Genomic DNA, 27,362 nt, shown 5'->3' with positions numbered 1-27,362 from the left:
CTATACATACTCGCACCTCTATCTTCCACCACATTGGATGCAGTATGTATACAAGTCAGGTGCATTGAAACATGTGCAAGATATTGAAATTTGGGTTTTAAGTTTGCATTTTTCCAGCCAGAAGCTATGGCAAGAAACAAACATCCTAGAGTTACAGTTTTCTTTTGAATTTAATTCTTGTTGCAGAACTATAGGCAAGGGAACACTGCAGCTCATCAAGGAGAAAAGGAAATTGCTGCCTCCCGGGACGGATATCACAGGCTTTTATCGGAGGAAGTGGGGAAGATGTAAGTGAACTGGAGCATGCTGCCTGGTTTCATGAAGCAATGCAACTGTTCTATATGTGTTGAAAAGAAAAAGAGTATACGGTAATGCCATAATAAATAATTGCTTAAGCACTTTGGTAGTATGAAAGTTGAATTTAAAAAAAAAAAAAAAAAGGGGAGAAATGTCTGTAAAAGTAAAAGCATGGTGAAGTCTAGCTCTTAAAGTAATTGAAATTTTTTCACTGGGCAGTAGCTTTCTACAGTACATTACTTTAAATCCAAGATGGAGTACCCTCTAGCTGATATCTGAAGATCAAAGCCCCATTAGATTTAAAAAAAAAACTGCTGAAGAGCTTCAGCTATTATAAAAGGGAATTAAGGGTGTTTGTTACCAAATTAGCTGAAAAGCTTTTAAGTACATTTTTTGGTCTAAAAAAATATCAAATTTCATGTGGACTGTTGAAAAAAAACCCGAACATAGATTTAATAAAGTCCTATTAAAGATTCATCATTGTTTATTGTCCAGAACTTATTCTCTCTCCCTCTGGAAACTAAATTTAAAGCTGAAATGTAAAGGAAATAAGCTACTACACACTGGACAAGATCTCTTTGATCACAAGACAAACTTCAAAGTGGTTTATTAATGATCACTGCTCAGTGCTCTGTCTGACCTCAGTTATCTTTCTTAGGGCAACACAAAATTATATATTTTAACTCTTGATGGAGAATGCTGTGTTGGTCATCTCGTACACCCAGATCTTGCAATTCACTGTGCAGGGGTACAGTGATGTACACATATACAGTGAGTTACAGAATGGGGGTTGTACTGAGTATGAATGTTGTGAAGTACAGCATTATAGTTGCTGGCTCCACTTTTGAGATGGAGAAAGTTTCCGCTGTCATTGCATACTAGATAGTATATTAGAGGACAGGGAAGGGGCTCTCTGTGTACTTCATATGGAGCATATAAACCAGAAAGCATTGTATGAAACACCCTTTGCAGTTGTAGTGCCCATGCCCAGAGACTCAGACTTCTAATCTAATCTTCAATTTTTGAATCTAATGTTCAAAATTCTCCAGCCTTGTAGTAGGGAAAAAATGTATTAAAGATAAACCTTCAGGCCATAAGTTAGTGGGGCCGAGGCTCAGATATCTGAGGGAGGGCAGATGGCAGAGTCAGTGCCCAGACCAACACAATCTGAGTAACCTGCTCACCAGAAGTACTCAGGTGCTGCTCAGGGGTCAGTTCTTTCAGAAAGGCTACCCACTGTCATCCATCCACTGTGGCTGTCTACCTCCCGCAACTGTTATGAGCCCAAGAACTTGGGTGTGGTCAAGACACTGTAGCATTCCAGCTTGGGGTTGCCGACATGAAGGATATCTACAGGTGAAACTTTGGAAGCTTCTTCTGAGTCTGCCAGGCTGCCCCCAGGAGTAATGTGAGTGTTGCAGCAGAATCCTGATGACAGTGTGTCTTTGAAGGCCAAGGACAATATAGAGAATTAGGAGGGCCTCTCTTCTGCCTCTAGTATTTCAAACAGTCCCTGTATGGAAGGGTGACTGCTGTGTAGCGAGAATGAGTAATGTTTTGGATTAAAGCATGAAATAGAAGTAGAGCGTTGAGGTGAGGCTTTTTTTCCCTAATTCACAGCACAGTTACATTCTGCTTCCCTTTGTTTTGAGGGCTGTCTCGTTTGACAGTTTTGAAAGCAGAAAATGCTGTCATTGAAAGAAGCTAGTTTGCAAGGTTAAACATTGTGTAAAAACTTTAAGTATAAGCTTTTTAATGGCTTGCTTCACTTTGAGCACTCTTACTTTCTCTTATCTTTCCTCCTCTCTTTTTGGCCTCTCTAAATCTGAGTTCTGTAGTGTTTCTTCATAATTCTCTCCTTAAACAGAGATGGAAAAGGATGCAGTTATTTGAATTTTTAAAACAAAGCAGGCCAAAGTTGCTCTCTGATCAGGTAACTGGCTAAGAAACTGGGACAGAGAAGTATCCTTTTTGCCGCTGACACCAATATGAGTTCTGGGGTGCTATTATTTTCTCCATTGCAGGATTCAGCTCCTTTTCTTATAACACATTGTTCAAGGCTGACTTCTAGGTGTTGAAGTTCATATGAATAGTGTTCTGGGCTTTATTTATTCAATGTGTAAAATTCTAATCTGAGGTGGGACTGTGTTGTGTTTCTCTAAAACTTCGCTGAGGACTAACCTAGCTGTGACTCTGAAAGCACCATTGTCCTAGAGGAAGGCAATATCTGCACTGATTGATGATGATGATGATGATTGATGATAAAAGAAATCATGAAGAGGGTCAGCCACAGTGAAGCCAGAGAACCACTTGCTATTCTATATGTTTTTTATTCGGGTGGTGTGTGGAGGTTTCTCTCACACAACTAAGCAGAAACTCCTGGTCAAGGTTAATTCAAAATCAGATAGCAGGGGACTAAATTGGATGGGTTTCTGTGCTGCTAAAATATCATTAATATGCTTGTTTAAATCTGCAGTGCTTCCAAATAATTGGTCTGTTACTTTATCTCGCATGTTCTCTCTGTTGTCTTCTCATTTCATTGTTCTCTCTGTTTTCCCTTTAACTGAGTCCTCTTTGCCCATACAGAGTATGCGTGTCGGAAGAGAGTGCTTACTGTAGCATATCTTCATCTAATGACGTCATAGTAAAGGTTTGGTGTTTGAGGATGCTTGAGAAATTGGATATGTGCGTTAGGATTGTATATTAGGAGGGAACTTGTGTGAAACCCAAAATGGTCTGATTTTCGAGGTGCTGAGTACCCACAGTCTCAATGAAGCTAGTGGGAGCTGCTGGGGCTCAACACTTTTGAAATCATTAGGCTAAAGTGTGTATGTGGAGAGATAGCTGAGCTAAGATCAGTGTGGATTTGGTTTAACTGGTGCCTTCCTTGAATTTTAGCAGCAGCAGTAAAAAATATATTATATATGACAGTAGTGACTAAGCCCAGACCCTCAAGGGAAGTTAGGTACCTAGCTCCCAGGGGTTAGGGATCTAAATAACTTGAGGAGCTAGACCTAAGGGCCCAAACCAGGATAAGGGACAGTGTAGGAGAAATTGCAGAGGTATTTAAGATAGAGCTGAACAGAGCGAGGTAAAGGTTGAGAACATTAGCAGAGTGAAAGCAGGGGTTGATGTCACAACAGCTTCTATATCAGGTAGGGAGGGTGGAGCTAAGTTATGAAGAACCTTAAAAGGTAACAATAAGAAGCTTGTATTTGATGTGGAGGTGAAGGGGGATCTAGTGGAGACACTTAAAGAGGGGGGTGATGTGATCAAAGCAACAAGCCAGATGATTGTCTTAGCAGCAGCATTTTGAATGGACTTCAGAGGAGCATGATTGCTGAAGTCAAGCTTTAGTGATTGCTTTTTTGGAGAGATTTGCACTGGAGCAGCCATGACTAAGTTAATGATATTGTTTGTTTGGGTTTAAATATTGTTGAACTGTGAGACAGAAAAAGAATAAATGGAAAATATATCAGTTACAGACTTGCTGAGCTACAAACCTTAAATATCATGGGGAGAAAAATCTGACCCGCTACACAGATTGCAGTATCACCAAACAAATAAAACAATCTGGGATGGAACTGTGTCCCAGCCAGACAGATGACACTCTATTTTTTTGTGATGAGAGTAACATGGTATTGATTTTTTCTGTTCACTTTTTTAAAAGGAAAATCTTCTTAAGCACTAGCAGTTTCAGCCATATTTCAATAGCTATTGTTGATGCACTCTATTTTAAGGCTTTTTTTCCATTATGTGTGGGAGGGGAATTCATGAGCCAAGAGAGATTCAGAGGACAGTTCCAATAAGAGGCTAAGAGCAAAATGTATTAATGGTCTCTAAATACATGCCTTCAAATTGCATAGGCACCCACTTATTTTTATTGTTTATATTACTGTAGTGCCTAGGAACCCTAGTCATGAAGCAGGACTCCACTGTGCTAGGAGATGTATCAATGCTGGTGGGGAGGGAAGATGATTCCTACCCAAGGAGCTTTTAGCATGCTCAGAAATGGATTGTTTTCTGCAAGCAAACGTACAAAATTTTTTGTGAGTGATTATTAGTTTCTTGGTACCAGTGGAATAATTTTGGACACAAAGCTGAGATACTTTTAAGACCACTTGGAAGGCAATTGCCTTTAATGCCTCCTGTTTGGCATCCAGTGTGCCCCAGAAATCTTCAAAAGGGAAATGAATGAAATTCTGCAAGGCCACGAGGGAGTGGAACTTTAGGTGGATAACGCTTTAGTTTATGGGAAGTCAGAAAAAGATTGTAACATAAGGCTAAAATAAGTTCCAAAGGCAATTAAGGCTTCTGCACTAAAGACAAACATGTTCAGCAACAAACCCAACTGCAGTTCTTATGTCATGTGATTGCTAAAGAGCTAAGAGCTGACTGAGAAACATGAAAACTATAGCTAAACACCCCCTACCTAAATATGTAGCACAACTGATGAGGTTCTTCAGTATGGGAGAAATTCGCAACAATTTATACCTAACCTATACTCAAAAGCCAAACTCTTCATGAACTGCTGTGGCTACACCTACAGTATGAGCTAGAGGCATGGTTCCCACTTCAAGTATACTTATTCACACTAGCTCTCATCGAGCTGCAGTAGCCCAGACAGTGGTTGCATGGGTTAGTCATGCCAAATACATACCCACAGGGTTCAGGCAGGTTTGTACTCAGCCCAGCTAAACAATGCTGCATTGCCCATACTACATTACTTGTGCTAGCTCTTGTCAAGCCCTAGCCTGTAATGTAGGCATAACACATATAGGGCAGTAATTGTAGCCAGAGCCTTTATGTAGATCTTCTAGCAATAATTGTCTTCCTTCCTTCCCTTCTTTCCTTCCTTCCTTCCCATGGCTTCCATTGACTGACAGGTTTCAGAGTAGCAGCCGTGTTAGCCTGTATTCGCAAAAAAGAAAAGGAGTACTTGTGGCACCTTAGAGACTAACAAATTTATTTGAGCATAAGCTTTTTTTGGTTGAAGTAAGCTGTAGCTCAGAAAAGCTTATGCTCAAATAAATTTGTTAGTCTCTAAGGTGCCACAAGTACTCTCTTTTCTTAATTGACTGAAAATTTCTCTTTTCCCTCTTCCCCCAATTTCAATGGCTACCAAGCCTTCAGGAATCATCATTCCAGATCTCTTTAACATTATTGACTCATTGGCAGTCTCTACTAAAACCATGTCTATTTACAGCATTTTTTGTATTGTTTGTCCCCAGCAGTTAACCTTCTGTCTGCTCCTCCCATGCTGCCACCCAGCTGCAGATGGATTGCTGGCTGTACTCCTGGAGTCTGTCATCACTCTCCTCTCAGAAATCCGGCTTTTACTGATAGAGTTCTATTAAACAAAAAAGGAGTTCACTCTGGCTTATCTGTATCAACTCCAGATGATCTCAATAAGACAAAGAACTAGAGACTTTTTTCCCTTCAAATACTTATCAAACCATCTATACACAGAAATATAATTATAAATGATTCCATATTCCTAATATAATTTCCAGTTTTACATTTATCATATGGTGTTAATGGCGGTACCGTGAGTGTCAAGGGGGATGGATAGCTGGGGTAGCAGGTGACAAGGTGAGTTAAAACAGAGAACACTGCATTCACTTCACATGCTGGGCAGCTAGCTGAAAACAGTGTATTGTTCTAGCGTATGAAGCATTCACAGCAGCTTCCAAAGTTCTCCAGCAGAGCCCGGGGCCTCAAGTGCACTAATCTGATGACAGCAAAAAATAAATAAATAAAAGTGACCAACCCCTTGGCAATAGCCCCTGTATACATAAATGGAAGTATTTTGTCTGCAAGTTCAGATCTTTCAGAGATTGGAAGAAATACAGATTTTCAATCCTGAATCAACACATGTAGTCTGCCAAATATGACATTTTTCTTGTGAACAACAGAAAAAGGTATTAAATGCTGTAGAATTGCTTAGTCCTTATTATCTCTTGCTATGATTCTCTCGTACCTTAAGTGTTCCTACTTCATGAGAGAATCAAAGCACCAAGGTACCTTCAGGCACTCCTGTTTATGGAAGCCTAGGGAATAGAAACACTCTTGACCAACCACCCAGCATGAACAGTGAATTGTAAATACCATAAATGTCAAGAAACATTCAAGCAAACAATTTTCTATTCTATCCAAATTCTTATATGACACCCAGCACTGCAGTGTTTCAGTGCTCACTGTGAATAAGCCATAGGAAGAAATATGTTCTCAAAGTATTCACCAGACAATTTCAAATAATGGACACATTCTTCAAAATTCTGATCTACTCACAGGATGTTTGCAAACAGAAGAAAGAGCTAAATTCAACAACGAAAGTGTTCACAGCAAATTATCTGACCAGCTCTATCCAAACACTTTTTTGCTCTAAGCACTCGCCAGAGTTATTCATTAGATGGAGAAACCAGTCAATACCTGCTATTTTTAGATGGTTTCTCCAGCCTTTGTAGGATGGGTTCTTCTAATATATCTAGGAGTGCGTTAAGGATGTGCAAAGTTTGGTTGCATATTAAGAATCAGCACAATATTCTGGGGTAAGCTGTAAATCTCGTCTGGGAATTTTGTTCACTCTTTCTAGGTAAATGGTTTGTTGTAAACTCCAGGGCTGCTGTCACGCTTCACGGTGTGTTTGGAATGAGTTTGCAAGAAGTTAAAAAAATAAAAGTGAAGTGAGTAAAAATAGGGAAGAAAATCAAGTTTTTTTCAGCAAACCCTTCACTTTTGTTCTTTACTGTTACTAAGATGCTGAGCTAAAACAGAGAGCAAAGAATGCAACACTAGTCCCAGAAAACCATACAGCATTACAATACAGTCTGTGCTCACTAAACTATCAGTATGGTATAATACCATCATAAACACTTTTTAAAATAAATCATAACTTCCCAATCCTTTTGCTGTTTTCATCTGCCAACCTTAGCTGCAGAACTTCTATACCTGCATCATAATTTGTAGAATGCATCACTGTTACTGAAAATAGCAATGATTTATATCACTTCTAACCACTATAATAAATTCAGATTGAGTACTTGCTATCTGTTTTAACTGAACTACATCACCCTCTCCAATTGAAAACAAAATGGGATTTGGAATAGGACCAGGGCAGATGATGCAAGGCTCTGTTTGCAGAGGATTGGGGTTTCAGGACCCCCGATATACACCAGAAGCCAAGTCTGTCTATGCAAAGACCCTTTGCCTCTACATAAGTCCCTAATTTCATACTGGTCTACTCAGTTCCCTTAACTTTACAGGTCCAGCACAGCCATGATCCACAGTTTACTATGGTAGCTACTGACCACCACCCCCTTCTGATAGGGATTGTGGAGATGGTTCTATGACTTGAAGAGACTCCACACAAAAGATAATAGAGCTACAGACTGCATTACCTTGCGAACATTTCATAAACTGGGGTACCAAGGATGAGTGGGATGGTGCCTCAGAGACAAAGTAAGATGTATGAGCAGATCCTGACGGGGGACATACCCAATTAAACTAACTAGTTCCCTAAAATGTCTTTTACTAGATTCCATAATAAAAATCAAGTGTCAGATATTAAGGTTTTATTTTACAGAAAGGATGTTAGTCTTCCAACAAATACTGAAACAGTTAGTAGCACAATATTCACATGCTTGAGCTAGTTCTCTCTGCAGCTCCTCAGTTACTGTGTGACAGAGGGTATTGTATAAATCATTCAAATCCTACAGGAGATAAACAACCATTATGGTAAATATCTACAAGTCAGTCATTGAAAAACAAATCTTTTGTTAGGAATGTGGTATGGATCCGGGCTTCATCCTGGCAGGGGGCAGAAAAAGGATTAAAAAACATTTCATTTAAAGCCTGAGCTGTGTCTTTAACAACCTGTCAGTCAGACAGGAATTATGCAGATCCCCTGGTAGGGACATTTCCAGTAATTTGAACAACAAATTAACTGTATCTTTTATTTATATCAGTATCGCCAACAGCATTTCAATTCAGACTAAGTATAAATGATGGTTGTGAGGTTGCTCTGCAATTTCTAAGAGGCCAACTTTCCACTTCACACAGTAGATGCAATTAAAATGTTCTCTTTTCCCTTTTTCCTGGAAGGTAAGAAATTATCAGTCTAGTGGTATATCCCATTCTAGGTATGGGAGATAGCTGCTAAACCAGAAAACTTCTTAATTCTCTCTAGTTTTTTTCCCCTTCCTGTTCAGCTTAAACTTCTGATTTCTGTGATGTGAGTAATGAAAGTGTGAAACCCCACCAGACTACTTTGGATTCTTTTGATAGTTTATGAAAATGTAAAACCTGAAAGTGAAAGGAATGACATACATTTTATACAACAATATTGAAAAAAGAACAGGCAGTGGAATTCTATAATTTAAAAAATTGTTAACTTGCAGGTTAACCAAAAAAAAAATCAGTTTGATAATAGATGTCAAACAGAGAGAGAGATTGCCTCCCCATCTCTGACTCACCACATCACTGTGCTCATCAGGAATGGGCCAGCTGACCATGGCCACATATAGAATGCTTTACAAAATTCCTCTGTTCAGGTTTTTTTCCCCCACTAACTCTAGATTCCAAGAGCCAGGACACTTCACTGATCAATGAGGTTTTCTCCATCTTTTGTGTGTGAAAGCTCTGCAAGGGGCCACTCTTTGTTGTTCCTTATACACCAGGATTTCTCTGAATCCCAATTTAAACCATGCATGCAGTACCCAGATATCATAGGGATGGATGCCTCGCTAAAGCATGCAAAAAAAAGCATCAGAAACAATCAGTGAGAATTAAATGAAATTTATACCTCAAAGGGGAAAAAAATCCATTTTTTCCCCACAGGCAGGAGACTGAGGAGAGTTCTTGGCTGGAAATATACAAGATGCAAGCTTATGAGGTTGGGCTCCAAGCTAAGACAACCAAAAATATCAAAAGCCATGTCAAAGATATAGGCTGTGTCTTTTCTTCTGAATATTTGTATACTAAAAATTTACAAGAAGGAGTTGATAAAAATATTGCTGTTATAGTACAATTAATTTAAAAAAATTAAAAAGCAGCACATGATTTTTAAAAAAACCCACTGTCTCCTTGATTGGTAATTGCTGTACTTGGCTGGTTATTTGCTATGGATTAGCTGGGTTCAGATGTTATCAGCAGAGCTCTGGAAAAGATTACCAGTTCTGCTGTATCAGTGTTTGTTCTCCCAGTGCCCCATATATACCAAAAGATTTTCAGAGCCATTCTTAGTTGCTGATCCTAATGCTGAAACTTCTAATCTAAGGCCAACAATCAGGATGTCACAGACACTTCACTTCAGTCTTTCCCTCTAGAATGAGAGAGGGACAGCAGCATCTCTTTGGATATGGACCAGACAGTACCATACCTTAAATTATATTACAATAATATTGTCAACTGTATGAAGAAGCCATTACATTGAAAGATACCTTAATACTATTTTAGACTTTATTTTATAGGAAAGCAAAGGAAAGACAAAATAGACAAATACACTATTACTCTACAGAGCTAATAGCAACATTGCCTGCTTCTGATGGATACACCTCTCCACTGCTGTCCTTTTTGAACTTCTCCTCTCAGCTTGTCTCGGCGTTTGACTGAGAAATACATTTTCATTTTGCTATGATTATTTTCCTGGAGTCTTCAGGATTATTGAAATTGAATGATATGGAGATGATTGAAATGATATTTTCCTCCAGAATCCAAATGTTTCAAAAGAGAATCATTAAATTCAAAGACAAAGGTTTTACCTGCACATATTATCTAGGGGTTGGGCATACACAGGAGACAAAAACCTTGAGACACAGGTAATAACTCTTCCTCTGCAGCTAATACAGAAAATGTAATAATTTTATTTCCCACAGTCTTTCAGAAAGCTAGAAAACTTCTGTCGAACACTAGATTTCTATGTGAATTAAAAAATCTGAAAAGATTATCAGATTAGAGTAGTGGATATTACATGCATAAACCAATGTAGGTTCAGGGCAGACCAGCCATTTTTCCACTATCTGGATGTCTACAAACATTTTAAAATGGCTTTTCTGGTGTAGTTTGAATTTCGAGATAGACAGCTCACTGTGGGAAATTACATGATTAAAGTGTCATGAGATTTTTCTTGTTCCCTGATTGAATGTACCTACCACGAGTGCCTGGGAGGGCTATAGAATCTATTTTCATTTAGTCAGAGGAATAGACTGCAATTAGTGTGCAACCTATTTAAAAAATAGGATAGACCCAAATTTCTCTCCTTACTCCTCCATACTATGTGCCTGGTAGATGTTACAATAGCATATTTTCAATGGGGTTGTCACATTCTAACGTTCTTGTGATGTTCTCAAGGCACCCAGGACTGAGAGTCACTTTTTGTTATCCGCTGCCTCCAGCATGAGAGAGTCTTGACTTGTGGTGACTGAGTGTTAACTCTCTAATACCATAGCATTTCAGCCACTCATGCACTCACTTCTGGACCATGCCACACCTGTCTATGCCTTCCAGGTTAACCAGAGGCACACTCCAGTCCTTGAGTTCCCTTGAAACATTCCCCTGTGCTATCCAGTCCCTGACAGTGGCTACTCTCAGAAATCCCAGATCCTCTGCCCCCAAAGGAACAATGTATCCCAGTTTACCAGTGTCACCTTAAACCATTGCTCTTGCATAACACACAGCACCATATCACTTGTGATGAAACAATAAAAGGTTTATTTAGCCAAGAACAGCGATTCCATTAGGAAGAAGAGAGAATGATGTGAAAACAAATGGTTACAATACAAAACAAATCATGAAACATTAATTAGGGCATACACTTTATTAAGAGTTACCTTTTGTGTCTAATAAAGTATGTTCCCCCCCACAAAAACAGTTTAGTCTCTTGCAGAGCTGATTGGCTTTACAGGAACCAGGAGTCAATTTTTCATGAAAAACATCTTCCCTCAATAAGATGTCTCCTCAGTGACTGGATCCACAGTCCCTTTCCCCACTCTGTTATATTGAAAAAGTGTAATGTCTCTTTTCAAGGCAAGGTGATCTCCTGTCTGTCAAAGTGTCCTTTCTTTTCTTTTCTTTTCTTTTCTTTTCTTTTCTTTTCTTTTCTTTTCTTTTAAAAAAACCTCCCAGGGGTTTTTGATGGTTTGCAGTTGTCTTTGCTAGGTTTCTATTGAGTGTTCTGGGATGGGACAGTGGTAGGTAACTTAGCCTTGCTTTACATCACTGGCTAGCCTGGGAGGGTTGACAACTCCTTCCTGCATAAATAGGTCATCACCTAGGAATATTACTGCTAAGTGACTCCTTTTAACCTTAAGACCACAATGGCATAAATGTCAATAGAGTTACATTATTCCTTAAATATTAGCTCTGCACACATCATGCCATGATTATGAACATCTATAACTTGCAAGTTTTCAAAAGAGACCTTATATGTTACCCTTCATGAACAAATACCTTGTAAGAAACCGAGTCAAGAGTTGTTTGCAAAGAACAGGGGACCCTTTGCCAAGAGGCCTATGTGTCACCACAATCTTCCCTCCTTTATAATTGTTGCTTCTAAACAGCAGGCATAGACCCCAATTCAGCACGTACTTATGTGAACAGGAATGAATATAATCCTGTGCTTAAAGTGAATTGGGGTCACCGTGAGGAAATATTTAAAAAAAAAAAAGGTTGTTTTTTTTGTAAAGAAACACTGTTGCGTCAAATTTGACCCACATTTTAGGTTTTGTAAAAAAAAAGCTTTTACAAAATAGACCATTAGAAATGTTGGAGAGTCAAAAAAAATCATTTGGCGTCATTATTAATATTGTGTATAACAGATGTTCCACTGCAGCACATGAATGCAAAGTGTTATATTATATTAACATTTTAGATCAGATTAAATTTCATTTTGAAGCACTTCACACTGTTTTGTATACTCTCCCTTCCAAACCATCATCTCAAGCATATTTTATCTTTCACTTGTGCTGCTTCTAGATATGGATTCTCCAGACAAGTCCTTTACAGGATTTTTTTTTAATTTTCTAAGTGTCATGAATAATCTAGCCCTTTATGTATAATAGTGCTCCTATAAAATGTAAAACTAATTGCACAGGTTGTGATACATATTTAATATACTAAAAGCAAAATATTACCGGCTTGTCATTCTCTTGAAAGAACTCATATTTGAAATCCTCTGTGAAAGTCTAAAGAAAAGAATACGTCTCTAATACATTGTTTTTAACGAGTGAAGGAACTGAAATTTAAAATGCTGGCAGAGTTTGTTGGAACCATTTTCAGGTTCTCTGTGTATATAAAATCTCCCCGCTGTATTTTTAACTGCATGTATCTGATGAAGTGAGCTGTAGCTCACGAAAGCTTATGCTCAAATAAATTTGTTAGTCTCTAAGGTGCCACAAGTACTCCTTTTCTTTTTGTGGATACAAACTAACCCGGCTGCTACTCTGAAACCTGTCATTATGCAAGGCACTGAATTTAGCCATATGGAGTGGAAATTTATCAACTTCATGAAAAAACTCGTACAGTTACAGACAGACATCATCTTCCTTTCCTAATGCAAATAGATGGACATCATACCAAAAGGACTGAAGGTAAAAAATCGATTACAATCTACATACCACACAGACTATGCTGACAGCTTGTGCCACACACTCTCAAAGAAACTGCAGAACCACCTGATCAACATCCTCTACAGCAAATAGGGAAAGATTAAGAATGAGCTCTCAAACCCGGATACTCTCATAAAAAACCAACCTTCCATACAAACTTCCTCGTGGCTGAACTTTACAAAAACACACACTTTTCTTCTCTACAAAAGAAAAAGGACACTAAATTATCTAAACTACTACATGCCACAAGGCACCACAACAGTGGTTCCCTTAACCCACCCAGCAATATTGTTAATCTATCCAGCTATACTCTTAGCCCAGCAGAAGAATCTGTCCTATCTCGGGGCCTCTCCTTCTGCCCCTTCACCCCCACGAACATGATACAGTTCTGTGGTGATCGAGAATCCTATTTTTGACGTCTCCGACTCAAGGAATATTTCCAACACAGCTCTGAACAACATACTAACCCACAAAGACCTTCCTACCAAGACTACAAAAAGAAGGATTCTGGGTGGACTCCTCCTGAAAGTTGAAACAACAGACTGGACTTCTACATAGAGCTCTTCTGCTAATGTGCACGGGCTGAAATTGTGGAAAAGCAGCATCACTTGCCCAATAACCTCAGCAGTGCAGAACACAATGCCATTCACAGCATCAGAAACAACTCTGACATCATAATCAAAAAGGCTGACAAAGGAGGTGCTGTCGTCATCATGAATAGGTCGGAATATGAACAAGAGGCTACTAGGCAGCTCTCCAACACCACTTTCTACAAGCCAATACCCTTTGATCCCACTGAGGGTTACCAAAAGAAACTACAGCATTTGCTCAAGAAACTCCCTGAAAAAGCACAAGAACAAATCCACACAGATACATCCCGGGAACCCCAACATGGGGTATTCTATCTGCTACCCAAGATCCATAAACCTGGAAATCCTGGAAGCCCCATCATCTCGGGCATTGGCACCCTGACAACAGGATTGTCTGGCTATGTAGATTCCCTCCTCAGGCCCTAAGCTATCAGCACTCCCAGCTATCTTTGAGACACCACTGACTTCCTGAGGAAACTACAATCCATCGGTGATCTTCCTAAAAACACCATCCTAGCCACTATGGATGTAGAAGCCCTCTACACCAACATTCCACACAGAGATGGACTACAAGCCATCAGGAACAGTATCCCCAATAATGTCACGGCTAACATGGTGGCTGAACTTTGTAACTTTGTCCTCACCCATAACTATTTCACATTTGGGGACAATGTATACCTTCAAATCAGTGGCACTGCAATGGGTACCCGCATGGCCCTACAGTATACCAACATTTTTATGGCTGACTTAGAACAACGCTTCCTCAGCTCTCGTCCCCTAGTGCCCCTACTCTACTTGCGCTACATTGATGACATCTTCATCATCTGGCCCCATGGAAAAGAAGCTCTTGAGGAATTCCACCATGATTTCAACAATTTCCATCCCACCATCCACCTCAGCCTGGACCAGTCCACACAAGAGATCCACTTCCTGGACACTACGGTGCAAATAAGCGATGGTCACATAAACACCACCCTATATCGGAAACCTACTGACCGCTATTCCTACCTACATGCCTCTATCTTTCATCCATATCACACCACAGAATCCATTGTCTACAGCCAAGCTCTACGATATAACCGCATTTGCTCCAACCCCTCAGACAGAGACAAACACCTAAAAGATCTATATCATGCATTCTTACAACTACAATACCCACCTGCTGAAGTGAAGAAACAGATTGACAGAGCCAGAAAAGTACCCAGAAGTCACCTACTACAGGACAGGCCCAACTAAGAAAATAACAGAACGCCACTAGCCATTACCTTCAGCCCCCAACTAAAACCTCTCCAACGCATCATCAAGGATCTACAACCTATCCTGAAGGATGACCCATCACTCTCACAGATCTTGGGAGACAGGCCAGTCCGTGCTTACAGACAGCCCCCCAACCTGAAGCAAATACTCACCGGCAACCACACACCACACTACAGAACCACTAACCCAGGAACCTATCCTTGCAACAAAACCCATTGCCAACTGTGTCCCCTGAATAAATATGTGGACACCATCATAGGACCTAATCACATCAACCACACTATTAGAGGCTCGTTCACCTGCACATCTATCAATGTGATATATGCCATCATGTGCCAGCAATGCCCCTCTGCCATGTACATTGGCCAAACTGGAGAGTCTCTACATAAAAGAATAAGTGGACACAAATCAGACGTCAAGAATTATAACTTTCAAAAACCAGAGATCACTTCAATCTCTTTGGTCACTCGATTACAGACCTAAAAATGGCAATTCTTCAACAAAAAGCTTCAAAAACAGACTCCAATGAGAGACTGCTGAATTGGAATTAATTTGCAAACTGGACACAATTAATTTACGCTTGAATAAAGACTGGGAGTGGATGGGTCATTACACAAAGTAAAACTATTTCCCCATGTTTATTACCCCCACCCCACTATAAAACTCAGTAAAACTGAGAATGTGCCAACATAGGGAAGAGGCATTGTAGTGGTACATGAGAGGAAAATTAAAAGCTAAAGAGCAATCAATTAATGGTCATTGTAAGTGAGACAGAATAGTAACTGGAGATGCACCCTAGAAGTTAATGACCTGAAGAATGTATCATTTAATGTCTTCAGGGACATTTTCATGCTGATTAAAATGATAAATATTTAAAATATGGAGGGAAAAAAATCAGTAAATATGTTGACATGGATATTAAAGTCTGCATAAAGGCCTGTTTTTGTTATTTACAGAATAAAAGATGGAAAAGATCATTCAGTCTCCCTACCCATTCAGAATTAGCTGTTTTCTAATATTTTCTAGGGTTTTTGTTGTTGTTGTTTTAAACTGTGTGGTTTTAAGTACCCCAACCAATGAAATTTTCACAACTTGCCTTTGGAAATTATTCCACACCTTAATACATCTCCCTGCAGGGAATACTTCCCAATAATATAAATTTCTTAATTTCATCCCATTAATCCTATTCCTCCATGTACTATCTTCCCTTCTGGGTGTTCTCACCTCTCAGATATTTAAAGTATTCTCAGAACTCCGCCACATCCCAATTTTGTCCCATAGCCAAACAACACATATACATATTTGACTATTTAAATTGTTCTCCTTAAGCCAATTATTTTAGCCACACTGCCCTGCATTAAGTGTGGTGTTGCTCTTTTCTCCAATTTGTCAATACATTTTTGGCAATGTGCTGTCCAGGTATAACATAGTATTCCAGATATGTTTGTACTAGATCTGTAGGACTGTGGATAAGTAAACATGATGTCCCCAGGAAAAGGAAAAGGAAAAGGAAATCCTGTCTCTCGTTCTTTAGGGCATCAGATTACTATAGGAGTGTTGCCTGAGTAAGGACTGCAGGGTTGGGCACCAAATAGAAAATGTTTTATGGGAAGAAGATTCCCAGAAACATAAATTAAAAAAAATAAAAGCTCAAAAAGAAAAAGAGGAATTGCACAACCCAAAAGAGAATAACTGTACAAACAACTATATATTTCCAGAGGTGCAAAATGGCTGGCAGTCAGTGCATAAAAGCTTCTATAAACATTTAAAATAAAAATAAAGATATTTAACGGGAAGCTGTTGAGTTTGAAAGCCAATTCAAGCACAAATAAATTTAGTGTTCCCAGATGTGCCTGTTACTTTGGGGTATGCTCATTTATTAGTTACTCTTCTGTGGGGGAGGGGCCAGTTCTGTAATTCTATTAATGAACTGCTTATGTCACTTGTGTGTTCATATGGAACTCTACTCCTTCCTTCTGCAAGTCCCCTCCCAATGGAGCTATCCTGCAGGACCTAGGTTCCCCAGGGCTTGGTTCCTCCATCCCTAGATCCAGATGAACACGTCTGCACATGCTCAGAGCAAGTCTGAGCAGACTGGGTCAATCAGCACTCTCAAGCTGACCCCCTTATATGTCCCTGTACTCAATGGGGTGGGTCAAGCAGTACTTTCAGCTGCCACCCTTATATGTCATGGTTTAACATGTCCTCATACCCACTTTCATGTCACAATTGTACTGGTAGTAACCCACTTGATGAGCAAACCCCACAGTATTTTGGCCGCTGCAGGGATCTTTAGCTTAGGTAAAAGAACCATTGCTGCAGAGTAAATGAGAGAAGCTAAAAACTCGAGAGTAAAGTTCAGAGAGAGAGAGAGAGAGAGAGAGAGAGAGGCAACTAGCTTAACCATAAAAGTTATTTATTGAATAATAGTGCTAACTACACAAGGAGACCCTAAACCAACATGACAGTTACATTATTACAGGTTAATATCTGAGGTAGAAAAAAAACAGAGAGAGAGAGAGAGAGAGAGATCTCATCCACTCCATGGAGCTTGAACTGGTCGTGGTTCCCAGGTGATGGTGGTAGCTCAGGATCCTGAGTGCTGGAGACAGGCAGAGCCCCCTGCACAATCAGTCAGGAGATGGCGTCCCAGTGGAACTGATCCAGAGTTTCGATCCATGCAACAGAACCCTTACTTGAACATAGGTAGGGTTTTTTGTAGAGAAACAACAATGGTTCAAGGAAGAACACTAGATTTGTTTATTGGTAAACTGATGACTCAATGGTTTTCTTTAAGCTAGATAATAGGAGCTGATCACTCTTGGCTATGTGGGATGTTTTCTTCCAGGGAGCTCACAATACAATTAGGCTGCTTCAGTATTCTGGATATCAATCAAGGATTCGTTACTAGAATTGGTCGGATAACTGCTGAGCTGGGTGTGTGCAGGTGTAGGTTCATTAACATCTGGAGCAGAGATCCACCATGATGCAGTGCTTCCCTGCCTTTCTGGTCCCAGAGTTCAGTGTGGTTCTCTGTTCTCCATTCTGTATGCAAATCGAGATGTCTTAATCTTGTCACCCTTGTCAGGAGGAGTCTAGGTGTATCTCCCAATGCCTTTCACTGCTCTCTGCAAGCCTTTTCTCTAATTGGTTTTGGTTCAAGCAGAGACTGGTGTCTGTGGGTGTGTCGGGGGGGTGTCTTTCATGAGTCAGACAGGCTAGATACTGCACCCTAGTTTCCCCAAGAACACAGAGCTGACTGGTATCAATAGCATCCATGAAAAAAAATCCAAAGATAATTAAAAAGAAAAATATTTTCACTTCAGTTCAAGAGATAACAGCATGGTTTGGATAAGGTTTCTATTCCAAAGCATTGTCCTCCAAGCTGTGTCAAAAGTATTAGTGTAAACACACACACACACGATTGCTGGAGCTACAGTGAAATGGGTTAAGCATGAGAAAAACTTTGATCATACTAATTTTGCTTGCATTTTTCATTTTTTAAAATATCTTTCCTGTATCAATGTAAGAGCTCTCAGAACTGAATAGAGCAGCTTTATATAGAGCTAAAGAAACTAAGAACAGAAAGAACTGGAGGAAGACTGAGGAAAATTAAGCAAGAACAAGGAAGTACCCTTGACAAAGCTAAGTAATATTCTGCGGGCCAGAGGTTGATAACATATCTAAAAAAATACTACAGTCATTTCAAAGCTGTAGAAATTAAACTACTGTCTGTGTGTGTGTGGGGGGGAGAATTAGTGTGCATGGTGTGAAGGTCTTCAGGCTGAAAAATGTACTTTAATTAAAATTAAAGACTTTCACCCACTTAAAGTCAAAGAAAATAAACTCATTAAAATAGTCGTAGACCTCTTCCCAAAGCCATAGGAAATACTCCCAGGCAAAAACCCTTAAGATGAAATTAAGTTTGTAAAATACTTTATTATAAGGTTGTAATAATATAAACAAGAAAACAAAATATCCGGAGTCACAGAAATCAAAGTGAAGATTACACTGTTTAAAACAATCTAAGTATTTGAGTATGGAAAATCATAAGTATAGCTCACCAAATAGCCTTAACTCTGACTCTGAATCATTGCTCACTATACTCCCATTGGATTCAATAGGGCTATTTAACTTGCTTTCAGTTAAGTGTATGCTTAACATTTTTGCCATTTCAGAGCTGAGTGTTCACCACAGTGCAAGACAGAGCTCCATGATGTATATTCAGGATTAAATCCTGGCCCTTGTTTACCTGAGGTTATAGAAGTGAAGGATGGGTAATTTACAAATACTGCATGTGACTGTTATTGAGATAGTTATTGTATGGTTATGCTGAGTTATTGGAATATTTACTGTATGTACACGCGTGGGAAATAAGCAGAAAGACAACCCAATTACTCCAGATAAGCAACTTCCTGGGGTTCATTAAGAGACAATATCTGAGCAATGAGCTGTGAACATCTGACTTCTAAGCTCCAGCATTATTGCAAGATTTGTTTGCCCAAAGATCAAAAGGACTACATACAGTTCCACTCCATGTCTGGAGATAAGAGTCAGAAAATTGAGGAACAGACTAACACAAAACAGATTGACCCTGCTGGGGGTCTTAGGCAGTGAAGAATTCCTAATCTTCCAACATATGATGATAAACCATAGGTAAGATCAAACCATAGAAGGGCTACATGAATGTCTAAAAGCCTTTTCTTTTATGTTATGCTTTGTTCCTACTGTTAAGATTAATCTGGTTTACAAAGGGTATTCTGAGTCACTGTATTTACCACTGGTCACAACTCTTGAAGGAAAATGGTATGTACCTGAACCTAGTCAGACCTATTGGGTAGAGCTGGTGAAGAAATTTTTTTTCAAAGTATTTGTTTTTGTTGGAAAATGATTTCTTGAAAATGAAACTTATCAATTTTGACAACATTTTTGTAAGGAAGATTTCTCATTATTAGAGTAGTATTTCTGGTCAGAGAGTGAGAGACCCCAGAACAGCCAAGAGCCTGGTGGTCAAGGCACTCATCTGGGATGAGAGAACTATATTGGAGACCTTTCTCTGAATCAGGCAAAGCATGGACTTAACCTGGGTTTTCCACCTCCCAACTTAGGTGCCCTAATCACCAAACCATAGAGTCAGTCTCTTGCTCAGTCCCAATGAATATTTAATTATTGATAAAAGTGGAACAGTTCCAACCTGGGTCACCCACATCCCAGATGAATACTTAGCCACCGAACAACTGGCTGTTGTGGTCTGTCTCTCTCTCTTTCGTGAAAAAAATTGAAGGATCTCTGTCTTGTACTAAATGCAAAATAGAACAAAATTTCAAAACTGAATTTTTTCCATGAAGAAGAAATTTTGTTTTTTTTTTTGTTTTGTTTTGTTTTGTTTTTTAAAATATGCCCAGACCTATTGTTAGGGTAAGCACAATTGACACATAGGATAGTGTAGCCTAGAATCCAGTATGAGAATGGGACAATCGAGAGATTACACCCCAGAAAAGCTAAGAGCACAAGGCCTCTGTGGAGTGCATTCAGAGAGGCCTAAGAAGGAGTCTGAGCTGCAGCTACCACTGTAACAATTACAACAGATCTAAGTAAACTCCAATTTCTAAACCCTACATATACATTTGTAAAATTGGGATTTACTGTTATATAAAAATGGATATGATACTTATCTTACATTGCAGACTCTCCATCCATCTATAGGTTATGCAGACATAGTATAAGTTCTGTCAGATGGTTCTGGTGAATAAGGGAAGTATTGTGCAGTATTACAATCGTGGGATAGTGAATGAGAAAGGAGTGGAGTGCCTCACCCACATGGAATGGTAGATCTGAAAGAGTGATGTCTCTGGAATGTATATGAAAAAAAGAAATGAAATGTCAGTGTTTCTCGTGCTTAGTGTATGGGCAGGTTGATATGTACATGGTTTTCCTTCCATTACTGTTCTGCATCTGAATGGTGACTGGCACTTTGTAGATGTGTATTTATAATACAGGAACTAAGGTTTTGTGGCTGTGGTATCACAGTAAGGCAGTACAAAAGCTGAGTGTAAAAAGCATGTTGGCAAATATGTAAAAAGAGTGCACTGAATTAAGCTCAAAGTTATAGACATTGCTTCCCAAATAACCTTAAGTTTCTAGACCTTCCTGCCTTTCAAATATTTTTTAAAGTAACTAAATAATTCTAATAAGGTATTTTAAGAAATAGCTATCAATGTATAATTTTACCAAGTTATTAGATTATTTTGTCTATGAATTTCCTAAGATTTTTGGTAAGGAAGAAAACTAGCGGTACAATTTCATATAAAGCTTTTAATTCTCAAACAAATATTTCAATTATATGACAATTACCTTAATTAGCATTTCTTTTTCCTCTGTCTGGACTGTAGCAAACTGTCTTCAAAACTCTACTTGTGCACTTAAATTTCTTCACGACTTTAAAAGTAGTTTCAGAGATTAGCACTCTACCCTGCTCCCCTCCCATACACATACCACAAATGGTTAGTACAATAAAACACAAGAAAGGAGAGTTTTGAAAGCAAAATAGTGTTTTTTTTTTTTTTTTTTTTTTTTTGCAAAAAGGTTTGTCCAATTATCTTCAAACTCCTGCTCAAAATTCCCTTTTGGCAGGAGACTATTAATGAGACATGCACAGAAAGATTTCACTTTATGGAAATTAGGTAAGAGCAGATAGGTCAAAATCAGGCTAGTATTATAAAGCTAATTATAGTCTTACTGATGGAGTCTCTGCCACAGCTCCATGATAATAGAACAATTCTCACAGCTAAAGAGCACGAAGTAAAAGCTGGAATGAAAGTTAAAGAAATTAGATTTAAAAACTGCTGTTGGCAAGAGATAAACAATAATAATCATGAACCCTCTAAAGGTTTAAGGAAAGATGATAAAATGTGAACCCTTTGCATTCATACCTGAAAAGAGAAAATACAGACTTTTTTACAAAGACAAAATAAATACTTTTAACACAAAATAAAATAAGTCTCATCACTCAGGACTAAGCCCTTTGATGTAAATAAATATATTTATATATAGTACAGCACATTGTGTCAGGTTAAAAGAGGTTTCTCATGCAAGTCTGCAGAGAACTAATTAAACAGCCTTAAGGTCTGAAAGAAAGAAAAAAAAAACACAGACAGACAAGAAAGTATTAGGCTCCCAAAGTGCTGGAGATCAAAATCTAGTCACCCACCTTGATGATAATGATGATGAAAAAACCCTAATGATTTTTGCTCACTAGCCTAACAATTACTTACCCTGGGTAAGGACGTAACATTTTTCATTGCTCTACTAAAGATCATAAGCTTGATTTCCCAACTATTGGGGGAACAGAAGAGCAGAAATTATGTGCAATATTCAGGAAACAGCATATAGAGTTGCAGAAATGTTGCCATCTAAAAAAAAGGTTAAGCTGCCTCCATTGTCATTCCATTTACATCTGCCTGCACCTGCTAAGAGGGATGTGGAATTCAGTGCTCTGGATGCAGCACACACCTTGGTGCAGCAGGGATGACATTATGCACCACAGATCCTGAATCAGGGGCTGCAACACAGATGTTCAGTCTAGCCAGTTTAATCCACATGTCTAAGTAATTATAGGGCCACGAACACTATAGTACCTGATCATCTCAAATATTAATTAATTCATCCTCCTCACAATACCCCATGGGGCTAGTACTATGAGCTCTATTTTAAAGATGAAGCACTAAAGCCCAGAGACCTACTCCATCTCCTACTAAGGCAGTGAGATATTTGCCATTTACTTCAATGGGTGTAGCACCAGCACTACAACTGTCTAGCTATTGGCTAAATACAGACATTCAATGGAAGCGTGCCCTTAGCATTGTATCTAAGCAAGTTAACTATGTGTGTTTCAATCAGCTGTGTATATATTCATCTCCTGTTTTCCATTAAGTTCCTGATTTCAATCAGTGCACACTCATTTCCCTCTTTGAGTATGGGTATGTTTGCAATAGGGAGGCTAACTGGTTGATTGCAAGACACATACACATACACATACCTGAGCTAGCTTTGAGCTAGTTAGATCAAAGCTAGCTCAAGTAACAATAGCAGTAGAGCTGCAGCACAATGGGAGGCTGTACAAACTAGTTCCACCTACCCAGGAACCTGAGTACATACTCAAGCGGCCACCAGACTTGCTGCCACAGCTTCACTATTGTTATTCAAGATGGCTTTGATTGACACATGTGGCTATCACACCTCCCAGTTGAAGTGTAGAAATACCCTTTGAATCTACAGCAGTCCAGTGTACAAGCTATATTTTGCCGAGTACCCACATAGGAGACTCTCAAAACATTGACTCAGTTGCTTAGACCAAACATGCTCCTTTCTGCCTTTTGACAACATCTGTGTGGTTTGGGCCACTGGCCTCAATGTCTTATCTGACACTTTTCACTCCAAGCCTAATCATTCAGCAAATACCAAATAAAACCATGTGCTGAGTTGTGCATGTTTGATGGCACAACCTAGTGACGTCCCCCAGACCAGACTCCTCTGAACTCTGGTTGCCTGTTTGACTACCAGATGGAAGTGCACACCTCTTTTACCCTTTTTTTGTCTGACCTTTGCCATGCAGCTATTACTTCTCTATGCAGCTCAATTTTCAAGTCTGAATCTAACTTTTATAGCTGGCTTCAGTTGTGTCTTAATTGCCTGTGACACTCCTCCTGTGCTGTGCAGGCCTAAGCTTTGATTTTGCTTTTACGCTGTCCAACTGGTGTCTCAAGACAAAGCAGGGGTTGCATTTTTGAGACTATTCGAAACCTGCTCTGTGTGTGTGTGTGTCTCTCTCTCTCTCTCTCTCTCTCTGTGGTTTAGAGACTATCATTCTCCTCACATTCTTCACGCTACTTGATGTGGGGTGTAAGTGCACAATAGCTTTGCATTCTTCACAGGAAATGCAGAACTGACATATTTCCATCCATCCCTGTCTCAGCCCTTTTCATTTAGACATGTTATTTTCCCACACATATGCCCAGCCCTTCCAGCACCATCCCCTTCTCACATCTGCTAAGCCAGCTCCAAATCCCATAAAGGCACATTCTATCCCTCAGCCTCATCTGCTTAGTATTTTTCATCACCCAGACAATGGCATGGTGACTCACGCCCCAGATCCACTAGCTCTGAATTTTGGGCTCTCTGTGTGTGTGTGTGTAAATATAAAGAACTAAATGCAATGTCTACAGAAACCTGAGCAAAAAATGAAAAGGTCATCTTTATATTACATTTCTCCCCTTCCTCTCCAGCTCCCTAAAGCCCAATTTATCACAGAGAAAAAACTAAACTTATGACTGCCAAAGAGAATTTGTTGTATTAACCCCAGTTTCATATGGCAGAGGAATCATGTCTCTTTAACCTTCACCATTACAGCTCTGTGCAAGTGTACATTTCTGCTTTGTACATTCTTGGGTGAATTTTGACCCATCTCCATAGCTGCAGATGGTCCAGTTTGGGGCTTCTGCTGCATCAGTGATGAGAAGGAGTTACTGAAGTTGTACTCTGCAACAACTGTGCAACAACTGTACTCTGCTTCAGGGTGGGCTTGGAAGTGGCAGGGGCACAGGAAGCATGTTCACAAACTACAGGGATCTACTGGCCACAGACTTATAGGAGGCACAGCAGACCACAAGCTCATGGACAGCAGTAGCTGGAAACAATCTATACAAATGCTCTGCATTGTGGGGAAGAGAGTTCAGCCCCTGCCTCTGTTCGTGCTTGCGCAAAACCCCATTTCTTTGGGCTTTGCAGGGATAACATGAATTTACCAGTACACCAGAGTTCAAACTCCTTATACTCAGCTTTGATATACATAGCTTACTATCTGCCATGCTTAAATGCAACATAAAATATGGTCAGGGTAAAATAGAATAGGGCCTTTCATTTATCTCACCTTTTTCATTCTGTAGAATTCCAGATTCCTTGCTGGGTTGTCCTGATAGAAGAGTTATAGTGAAAAAAGAATACTACAGCTTCCACTGATACAGTCCTACAACGTGACAAACTTTATTTAAACCACATTTAAATGAAGTTTTATGATACTTGAAGTAACACCAGTAGCTTCCGGGATTGTAATTCTCAAATGGTTCACAATAATGTGGAAAACAAGGCCATAAATGGTTACCCGCGATGAACTCATTTCCACCTGTATTGCCAGCTTTTGCTTACAGTTCTGCTCTCTTTGCTTCTCTATGTGCAGAAAGCACTGCAGGTTCTCTCTAGTTCCCTGTCCAGCAAAGAAAAATAACTGGATACTGACTGAGGCAGTGATAGTTCTGGGACTGGATCATTCTGCTGACAAAAAGGAGATTAAAATCCTGCTCCTGCAAAGTGAAGAACACCTGCTGCTAGATCCTAGTTGTCTTCATTGAATGCTGAAGCTGTGCTGCGCTTTGCAGGAGAAAGACCTAAATTTAAATTCCTTCTTACACAGTGGGAATTAAAGATGTAGCAGGCACTGCTTCACCAATCTTTTCTCTTGCTCCAAGGACTATTTCCTTAATCAGTTTATAAACATACACATGAGAGAGAATCTGCCTAGGTACTTGTATGCTCCCATATCACCATGAGTATCCATTAAGTGCTTAAAAATAGCCATAACAATCTCTCTTTCTGTTCTCAACCTGTAAAAGAAATAGCTTAATCAAATTTGGTTTTAATTGGTGTGAGAGTGGCTGTGTGTCTGTGCAAAGGCTTACTGAAAACCAGGTCAGAGAGGTGAGTTTCACTTTTCTTTCTTAATGTTCCCAATATACTGAGGCTAGGGGTTGTTATGGACCTGTGGGAGCTCCATAATCTAAATCCAGCTTCTGTGAAAGCTGACTCTCCTTAATTCATTTGCACAGTCTCCTGGTTCTGGCAGAACACAGCTGTTCAATTTCAGGACAGACTCTTCACAGGCTCTGTATTCAATGAGGAACCTGAACAGAGAGTGGAGTAACATGATGAGGTTCTCATGGTATATTGTGTTGTTCTGAAGGACAGCTGTTATTTGTACCACTTTTTCAGACTGTGTGGCTTTGTTCCTAGATATGAGGAGTCAATAATGAAGCCTGCAGGTTACAAATGCAAGGATCACTGCGGATCAGTTCAGAGTTCGCTAAGATGACATGCGATCTTCCAGCCAGTTGCAGATAGAAGTGTTTTTTTGCTTCTGGGGCTACTTGGGCATCAAGTAGCATTAAGGCTACAGACTGAGCTAACAACCCAAGCTCAGACATTCTGGCTAGTGGAGAATATTATGGAAAACCCAAGGTCTTCCCTGGTCCTACCAACACCACTCCATTTTTGCGTGGATTCAGTGCTAGCTGGCAATGGGGCACAGTTACATACTGGAAAGGACTCATCTTATTAGAAACTTTAGTGTAGCAATGTGACCGCTAATAGTCTCTCAACTACCACTAGTGAACAGAGATCATTCTACCAGACCATGCTTCTCTGAGCATTCCCTGTCTTCAGGGCCTCTTTAAGAACTCACAGTTTACAAAGTAATTCAAACAATCCCCAGAAATAATCCCATTTATTTAGTCCTCAGGTGCACACTGGCCCTTCAGGCACCAACCCTAGTTCAGTGTCTCTCTCCCATTAGTCCAACACAAAGTCTTTTAAAATAAAAACACTAACTCATGGAGCCTTCATCTCAGTTTTCAGCATGGCACAACTCCTTACTCCCTGAAAGTAAGTCAGTCAGTCAGTCTGTCTGTGCACTGCTTCTTGGGTAGGGTCTCTCTTTTGCCTTCCTGCCGAAAGAGTTCTCTCAACTAGTACCTTCCCTCTGTAGACTCAGGGTCATGAAGGAATCATCTTACTACTCCCTGTACCATCTCCCAAAATAGCTGTACTTTCCTTATCTTTCCCAATTTTGCTGTTAACTTCCTGCTAATTTTATTCTGGGATCACCTGTTTCAATCCAGGTGTGGCTCATCCTGTAATCAGGGCTGGCTTAGCCCAAGGCTCTCCAGCCTAGGGGCAAACAACCTGTTACAATCAATCATAACAAAAACATGTAGAAGTAAAGTAAACAAAAAACTGGAAGGCATTTCTTCAAAAAATATCTTCCCATTCTCTCACATCACAAAATGAAAACAGCATTATTCATGGATGAAAAGGGAAAAACCAAAGATAAAAAATTATTGCTAAGAAAAATACAGTATGCATGTATAATATTTATTATGTAAAATAACAATTCAGAGAATAAACAGAACTGTATCAACCATAGAGAACAATTTACATTTAGTACTGGAGCTAGCATACATCAATAACAGTAAAGTACATAAAAACACTTAAGGAAAGAAAAAAAAATTAACTGGAATTAAGAAAAACTAAAGCACCAAATCCTGCATTCCTTATGTGCACAAAACTCTCAATGAAATCCATGGGGAGTTCTGCTTAATCAAGACCTGAAGGATTTAGCCCACATATTTCACCCCAGAGGGGAAGAAAACATGAAAAGTTAATAGTATAAATAAAAGCTAAGAAATATGGATACGCCTAGAGAAGAAAAAACCTGAAATAATAATAATAAAGAAAAACTGAAGGACCTTTCTCAGGAATGAAGGAAATAAATCAAAACTAATTA

This window comes from Dermochelys coriacea, chromosome 4 (assembly GCF_009764565.3).
Source record: "Dermochelys coriacea isolate rDerCor1 chromosome 4, rDerCor1.pri.v4, whole genome shotgun sequence".
Lineage (NCBI taxonomy): Eukaryota > Metazoa > Chordata > Testudines > Dermochelyidae > Dermochelys > Dermochelys coriacea.
Note: the sequence above shows the minus strand (reverse complement) of the source record.